We start from the raw sequence: 9,593 nt of genomic DNA on the forward strand, positions 1-9,593 counted from the left end.
TAGTGGCCGGCCATGATGTTAATGGTAGACAACATGTGCAAAATTTTTTATTAAAGTTATGGCATAGGTATGGCACAAATTAATATATGCCATTTTGTGTCATAAAATGTTTAGGAATAAAGAATAATAAGAATAACAAAATGAAAAAAAAAAGGAAAAGGTTTGTTCATTCTTGTTCTTCATAGCCAAAATTTAGAGAAAAAGAGAGGAGGAAACTCTTGAAAAATTCGGTCACTAAGAAGGGAGAAGATGCAAGGTAAGTTCATGGTAGTTTGCTTCTATTTTGATGTTCTTAAGTTGTTCTTGATTCTACCTTAACCCATGAAGCATATTTTTGATTTTTGGTTGTGTTCTGAGCATTCGGTCATGAATGGAAATGAAGGAAATGGTTGTTGTTTCATGCTCTTTTGATGAATAATGGAAGATAGGTGAAGTTGAGCCAAACAAATGAGCATGCATGTACATTAGATGCTAAAGGGAAAAAAATCGGCTAACATGTTGTGTGTATTATGGCCGAATGTGAACTTGGATAATATTGAGTAATGTTTGTGCTTTAAAATGATGAAATGGAGATTATACTTAAGTAAAATCATAGATATATGATGATTGATTGGTGATATACATGTTTAAATAACATGCATGCAAGGTATGTGTGAAAGAGCAATTTGGTAATAAATCTGCTTGGGACAGCAGCAGTAACGTGACTTTGGAAAATCACCATAAATTGTGGGAGATGAGTTAGAAGCATAGTAACTTATGTAATTAAATCTTAATGAGTCTAGTTTCTTATAAAAGAAACCATGTAAGCAAAAGAATTTTCGATAATGAGATATTTGAAGTGATGTGGGACAGGGTCAGAATGACTTCTAGATCTTCTGTTCTGTTTTTATAAAATCATTATAAATTGTAAAAAAATGGTCCTAAGATGAAATTTATATTATTAGACTCCTTAATGAGTCTAGTTTCAAATGAAATAAACTAGAATATATTTTTAATTCTGTACAATGAAAAATTTGATTCGTAGTGAAGAGTGGTCAGATTAGTCAAACAGTGGAACAGGGGAAATTTTAAGAAAAATTTGGTATTTATTGGCTAAACCAAAAATTCTTAAAATTTTATGGATATAAGATATATAAGTCTATTTTCATGGAAAATTAACGGAACTTGGTTTGGAGTTTCGTAGCTCCAGTTATAAATGATTTAGTGACTGTTGCTCAGGAAGACAGCTTGCAGTGAAATTATGATTATGTGGTAAACATTGACAAAAATTTGTTAATGAGTTGCTTATTGATTTCTTATAAGCTTACTATGATCAGTAGGTGTGAAAGTCGAATGTATATATATATATATTATATTTTGAAAGTGATGCTTGAATAGTCGAATAATGACTAGTTTAAAATCTTTGAATTTAAGCTCAAGAGCATAGAGGGGCAAATTCGGATAAGGAAAAAAAAGAGAAAGTAATCGAATAGCTGTTGTAATCGTTCGGCAACATTCAAGGTAAGTTCTTAAGTTTTTAAGCTTGATTACCTTTCATATGCCTAAGAGTTAAATTAATATGGCAAGGAGAATGTAAATTTTATTTAGTTAATGTGCCGAATATGTAATGATTTAAGGCTATAAGCCGATTATGACTATTATGCTTAAGTTGAATTGGATTTGGAAATTTGATGATTGATGTGAATCGAACATATAAGAAATGTTTCATGTTTACGTTCAACTATGAGACCTTGTGTTAAATCGACAATCGGTTTCGTTCAATACATTAAGTTGGTCAGGTATGCGATATGTACTTATGCATATTAAATCGATTGGAATTCAATCATGAATGTGAATTGAGAAGCATAGGTAAAAATGCCTATGTCATATATGTGAGTAAGGGTAAAACCATCGTAAATCATCGATAAGGATGGGCTATGTGCGGAACCATCTTATAATTGCTAATTTGAAAGGTTATGTGCGAATCAGTGAGCAATATGTATATATTAGACAAATTGTGACCTTTTGGTTCTACTTCAATTAAGTTGTGCGATAAATAATTTATGTATATGACTTATAGTCGAATGGTCACTATAGGTTAAGTTTGAATGGTGAATGGATATGTGATATTTATGTATGACCTTTGAACCGAAATGTAAATGATGGTGTTCATATGGAGCTTATATCTGAATGTAGCAAATGACTACTAATGTGATATGTTGAATGATATGTATTAATATATGATTAAATATGCATGATATTTGATGTGTATCCAGGTTAAATCCCGCAGGCTTCGTGCTGGTATTATATCCGGGATAAATCTCGCAGGCCTAGTGCTGGTATTATATTCAGGCCTTTGTGCCTAGTAGGCTTCGTGCCGGTGATATGTATTCGGGCCTTCGTGCCTAGCAGGCTTCGTGCCGGTGATGTGTATTCGGGCCTTCGTGCCTAGCAGGCTTCGTGCTGGTGATGTGTATTCAGGCCTTCGTGCCCAGCAGGCTTTGTGCCGGTGATGTGTATTTGGGCCTTCGTGCCTAGCAGGCTTCGAGCCGGTGATGTGTATTCGGGACTTCGTGCCTAGCAGGCGTAATACCGGTGAAATGATATGTTACGTGAATTCGGTGTTCCTTGTAAGATAAGGGTTTAGCCAAATGTTAAAGATGAAATGATAGTGTATTGTATCATGCTTATATGGCCTAATGGCAAGTATAACATGTTGGTAAATATGCAATGTGCTTTTATAATCGAACGATAAGTTTGAAATGAATGTGAGTGAAATGTTATGCCTAAGCTATCAAATGCTAAGTGTGAAAATGAGATGAAAGAAAAGTGTTTGAGATGTATAATTACATACGTTCGAATGATGTTAGTACTTAATTGATATGAATATGTTATATGGAACTTGTTGATTTGATTATTCGAGCCTTTGAGCTTAGCAGACTATAATGCCAGTGAGATACTATTCGGGCTTTCGAGCCTAGCAGGCTATAATGCCGGTGAAATGATATCGGGCCTTGAGCCTAGCAGGCGAAATGCCGGTGATTTGAGAAAAGCCTATGACTAAGGTACCTCGTGTTAGATTGTCAAATGAATACATTTAATACGTTAAGTGGGCCAGGTACACAGTAGGTACTCATATGTGAGTTTGATTTGAAGTGAATCATAAGTGAGTAATATGATACGTACGTGAATAAATGTTAAAACTATACCTATGATCATATACACCTGGTCAGGGTGTGAAATTATGTGAAAGTATTTGATTTAATTATGTTATATGAATTCAGATTAAGTGTGATAAGAATGCTGAACGTGCATTATGTGCTTGTGTATATTCGGCCAGATGGCAATATCCCTAGAATTTGGCCTCTTAAGAAATTGAAAAATCGAAGTATAATTGCGTTTATTTGTTTGCATTGCTTAAGACTTACTAAGCTTATGAAAGCTTACTCCGTTGTTACATTCCTCTGTTTTATAGATTGTTGACTTCAGTTACCTGCTCGGGTTGGAGTTCGCCAGAGATATTATCACACTGTCGAGCTCACGCTATTGGTGTAAGTAAATTCTAGTATTTCAAGTTTATGGCATGTATAGGGTTTTAATGTTGAGTATGTGATATTATAATTTAGCCAAAGGTGTCGGCTAGTGATGTTTTGGGCCTCGTAAGCCCATATATGGGACAGATTGCATGTGAAAAGAATAGTTTTAAATTGGTTGAATTTTTTTTTGGCACGATTTTTGTGTGATTGACTAAGTTTAAGTCGAGTAACACCTCGAACCCTATTCCGGCGAGGGATACGGGTGAGGGATGTTACATGTGTTAATAATGAATATTTTGGCTTCATGAACCTTGAGATCGTTAGATATAATTGGCATGCCATAGGATTGTGAGTACTCACTTATATGTGTTATGTGATTTGGACGTTGAGGCACCGGGACATGTTGGGGAGATAAGGGATGTGAGCTAAACTTCATTCAACGGGATAGCTATATGCTTCACTTTTTGGGATATGTTTGACTCTATGAGTCTTTTAGTATGTTAGAGATCTATGTGTACGATGAGTGGTGATAGAGCCCACTTTTACGTTTCATAGCTCAAGTGTCAAATTATCTACAAATATATTTATGAGTATTGTGATATATGCTTAAATGTTATATGATTATATGTGTAATGTGATATATGCTTAAAAGTGAATGTGATTACTATGTAAATGAACTAGTAAATAATGCATGAGTGAATATAATATGACACTAGAGTTGGAACTGTTGAGGTTGTGTAACACCCCTAACTCGTTTCCATCGCTGGAATGGGTTACGAGATATTACCGAAGCAAATACTTATTCGTAAAATTTCCATGCATTTACTTCTATCATCTTCATTGCGTTAAGTTCATCTTTAATAATGCATAATTCATTATACTCCCATATACAATCCTTATTCGTACATAGCCGGAACACATAGTTAATCATTATCAAGTTCAATCAAAACTATTACATAAGTTTACATCATATAACAACCATATCATACGATTGCATGTTATGTTCAGACATAACCAGACGGCCCATTATGCTATCTCAATTTAGATACTAAGATCATATACAATAGCCACGTTGCAATTAGTCACTTATGTAAATGTACCACCCCAAAAACACATAGTCAAGATTTCTTAGCATTATCAACCCTCAAGCATATGTATAATTTTTATAGATATATATATTTATCATTCATTAATAGCATTAAACATTATAGCCAAGACAAATTATACCATGATTAAATATAACCAAATTCAAACTTAGTATTTAAGCCATATTCGCATGGCTAGAATTATACATATCAAAGTTCAAACAAATACATATTAGCCTATACATGCCAAAATGTTCACTTAGACCAACTAAGAAGACGGTACCAAAATGTTGCAAGCTGGTGTGATGACTTCGACGATGGTCCCGAGCACACAAAATGGATCGAAGAAATCTAAATAAAAGACAAGTAAACACACCAAATGAGTATTCAACTCAGTAAGTCATAAGCAATATAATACATTCCATTGATAAAAGATCATAAGAAAAATAATGTAAGATCTATTACTCCATCCATACCGAACTATGCCATAATTACTTAGATTATTGGTTCAATCTTAAGCCAAGTCCTTCTACCCAATCAAATATCAAAATAACCCAATTGATCTAGATCCATTTCCTCAAAGCATGAAACAATGATGCACTAGATAAATTCATACATATACATTTCATGTCTCAAATTCGATATTTTAGTTAATAGTTCTATCACTTTATTCTTTTCCTGCACATATTATATTATCAACCAAATTCGCACACATAGTGCTAATTAAGCTCGCACACATAGTGTCATACTAAACCGCACACATGGTGCCTGAAATTTTCACTCATGCATCGACATTCAAATCTGCACACATAGTGCCATTTAATTCCGCACACATAGTGCCAATGTTAACTCATTATAATAAGGCAATTTACTTAATTCAAATAGCATATAAAATCTACACACAAAGTGACATTTAATTCTGCACACATAGTGCCAATGTTAACTCATTATAATAAGGCAATTTACTTAATTCAAATAGCATATAAAATCTGCACACAAAGTGACATTTAATTCCGCACACATAGTGCCAATGTTAACTCATTATAATAAGGCAATTTACTTAATTCAAATAGCATATTAAATCTGCACACAAAGTGACATTTAATTCCGCACACATAGTGCCAATGTTAACTCATTATAATATGGCAACTTACTTAATTCAAATAGCATATACGGTCACATTAATAATATATATATCGCTTCAAAGGAACACCTAACAAAAGGTATTCTTTCATGATTCACTAGTATTATTTATGCACAAACTAATCAACCTTACAAAATGCTTAAGAACTTACCTTGTGTTGGGTAAAATGGTTCCAACTCGGCTGCTCGATGTTCTTTGCTTTGCCCTTGCTTGATTCCCCTCCTTTAAGTTCTTGAGCTTAATCAAATAAATTAACTAGTTTAACCGTCTTGCTAGATATTTATATCAAAATATTAGTGATTTTATATCATAAGAAACACATGGTAAAATTTTATCTTTCTACCTTATGCTTTTGAGCTATTCGGCTAATAACCATATAATATCACCTTACTATCACTAATCCAATTACACATACATATATAACACATATATATTTGTATATACGGAAACTACCCTTGCTAATTTCTCACATATATAGTCTAATAATTTTCATTACATTTTACAACCGTAATTGTTAAAGACATTAAAACTTCAACAAATATTCATCTATTACCTCGAGGCCGAATGCATCGTCACTTCTCAACATAACATTATCTCAAATAGGTTTACATTCAAATATATATATAATCATGAATCAAACTCAATTTATAAGCCAACATCACTCATTTAGTCGATTATATATAATCAAAGGTAATATCACAAGTGGGCATACCTATATAGCCGAATGTGCAAAAATTAAATTCAACATCACCTATGTACTTAATTAGATGGCCGAATATACAATATCAATTATAATATCATTTTTAATTCATTTACACACATAGTTTCATCTCATGAACACTTGACCGAATTTTTCCTAAACTAGCATAGCTTCACATCTATTTATAACATTATATAAATCCAAATATATCTACATATCTACCCTAATTTTCTTTCACCTTTCTACTATTTCCGTTCACAACATCAAAAGCACCATACTCTTAGCATTTACCTCCCTCTAACCGTATGCCATTTAGTCACCTATTTAGGTAGAAAATTAACATATGGGATATAATAAGACATTGGCTACTAACTAAATTTTCACAAAAATTTAATAAAATTAACATGAGTCCTACCTTAATCAACCCCTTAGGATGGCCGAATGTCTTAGAAAATTTCCTCCTTCTTTCCCTAGCTTACGGCATTTGCAAGAGGAAGAAGATGAATACTTTCTCTCCCTTTCTTATTTTATTCAACTTTTTCCTATTAATTCCTTTCTTTAATTTATTTTAACCATTAACTAATATAAAAAAATTACAATAAAATTCAACTTAGTGGAAGAAGCATCATTGCTTGGCTGGCCACTACTTGAATTTTGGGCAATTTGACATGCAAACTCAAGCTTTCCACCTTGTTGTTATTTGATCCTTACAATTTACCTATCATCTTTTCTAAGTTTCTCAACTAAGTCCTTTCAAGAAAATTCACATTCCTAAGACTAAATTAAAACATTAAATTTTCATACAGACACTATCACACATTAAATATATGTAATAAAAATTAAAGTAAATTTTTATGACTCGGTTTTGTGGTCTCGAAACCACATTCCGACTAGGGTCAAATTAGGACTGTCACAACTCTCCCTCACTTAAAAATTTTCGTCCTCGAAAATCTTACTAGCGAATAAATTCTGATAACGTTCTTTCATAGATTCTTCAAGCTCCCAAGTAGCTTCTTCAACCCCAGGCTTAAGCCACAGTACCTTCACTAATGAGATTTTTTTATTTCGTAATTCTTTTACTTCACGTGCTAAAATGCGAACCAGTTCTTCTTCGTAACTCAAATCAGATTGAATTTCGATCTCAGATGGATTAATTATGTGCGATGGATCGGATCTATAACGTCGAAGCATCGAAACATGAAAAACATTGTGAATCTTTTCAAGCTCAGGGGGTAAAATCAATCGGTTTGCGACTGGTCCAACTCGTTCGGATATTTCATACGGCCCAATGAATCTCGGACTCAATTTGCCCTTACGGCCAAATCTGAGCGCCTTTTTCCAAGGTGAAACTTTAAAAAACACTTTGTCTCCAACCTGATATTCAATGTCTTTTCTTTTTAAATCCGCATATGACTTCGACGATCCGAAGCTGCTTTCAGACTTTCACAGATCGCCTTTACTTTCTGTTCAGCATCTTTAATTAAATCAACCCTGAAGATTTTACTTTCACTAAGTTCGGTCCAAAACAATGGTGTACGGCATTTACGACCGTACAAAGCCTCGTAAGGTGCCATCTTAATGCTTGATTGAAAACTATTGTTGTAAGTGAATTCAATCAAAGGCAAAAACCTTTCCCATGAACCACAAAACTCTAGGATACAACATCTCAACATATCCTCGAGTATCTGAATTATCCTTTCAGATTGACCATCAGTCTGGGGATGAAAAGCGGTGCTAAAATGCAACTTGGTACCCAATGCTTCTTGCAATTTCTTCCAAAATCGCGATGTAAATCTCGAATCTCTATCCGACACAATAGAAATAGGTACTCCATGCAATCAGACAATTTGGGAGACGTATAATTCTGCCAATTTATCGAGCGAGAAATCCGTACGGACAGGGATAAAATGAGCAGGCTTCGTCAATCTATCAACAATAACCCAGATTGAGTCTTTCTTACTCTGTGTCAACGGTAAACCAGATACAAAGTCCATCGTTACTCGATCCCATTTCCATTCGGGTATCATGATCGGTTGAAGTAATCCTGAAGGTACTTGATGTTCTGCTTTCACTTGTTGACATATCAAACACCTTGAAACAAAGTCAGAAATATCTTGTTTCATACTAGGCCACCAAAATTGATGTTTCAGATCGTTGTACATTTTTGTACTCCGCGGGTGGATTGACATTCGACTACTATGAGCCTCGCTGAAAATCATCGAAATAAGTTCTGAATTTCTTGGAACACATAATCGACTCTTGAATGTCAAGCAATCATTATCGTGAATCTGAAACTCTGAGTCCACATTTGAAACACATTCAGCTCGTTTAGCAACCAATTCATCATCGACTTTCTGGGATTCAAGTATTTGATGAATCAATAATGGTTTGGCCTTTAATTCTGCTACTAGCACATTATCGGATGAAACGGACAGGTGAACATTCATCGCTTTCAAAGCAAACAGCGATTTACGACTTAAAGCATCGGCAACCACGTTAGCCTTTCCCGGGTGATAATCAATGACGAGTTCATAATCTTTCAACAACTCAAGCCAACGTCTTTGTCGCAGATTCAAATCTCTTTGAGTCATCAAATATTTGAGGCTTTTGTGGTCTGAATAAATATGACACCTCTCTCCAAACAAGTAGTGTCGCCATATTTTCAAGGCGAATACAATGGCCGCTAATTCAAGATTATGGGTTGAATAATTTTTCTCATGCGGCTTTAATTACCTCGACGCGTAAGCCACAACTCGACCTTCTTGCATCAACACACAACCCAGCCCAAGTAAGGATGCATCACTATAAATAACAAACTCTTTACCGGATTCTGGCTGTACTAGCACTGGAGCTTCAGTTAAACAGGTTTTTAATCGGTCGAAACTTTTCTGACATTTTTCTGACCATTCAAACTCAACATCTTTTTGAAATAGTTTCGTCATCGGTGTAGCTATCATCGAAAACCCTTTACAAACCGTCGGTAGTAACCAGCAAGTCCCAAAAAGCTCCTAACTTTAGTAACATTCCTCGAAGGCTTCCAATCGAGTATGGCCGAAATTTTGCTCAGATCAACTCTAATACCCGATGCGGATACTACATGTCCCAAAAAGCTAACCTCTCTCAACCAAAACTCGCATTTACTGAATTTC

The sequence above is a fragment of the Gossypium hirsutum genome, chromosome A10 (assembly GCF_007990345.1).
Source record: "Gossypium hirsutum isolate 1008001.06 chromosome A10, Gossypium_hirsutum_v2.1, whole genome shotgun sequence".
NCBI lineage: Eukaryota > Viridiplantae > Streptophyta > Magnoliopsida > Malvales > Malvaceae > Gossypium > Gossypium hirsutum.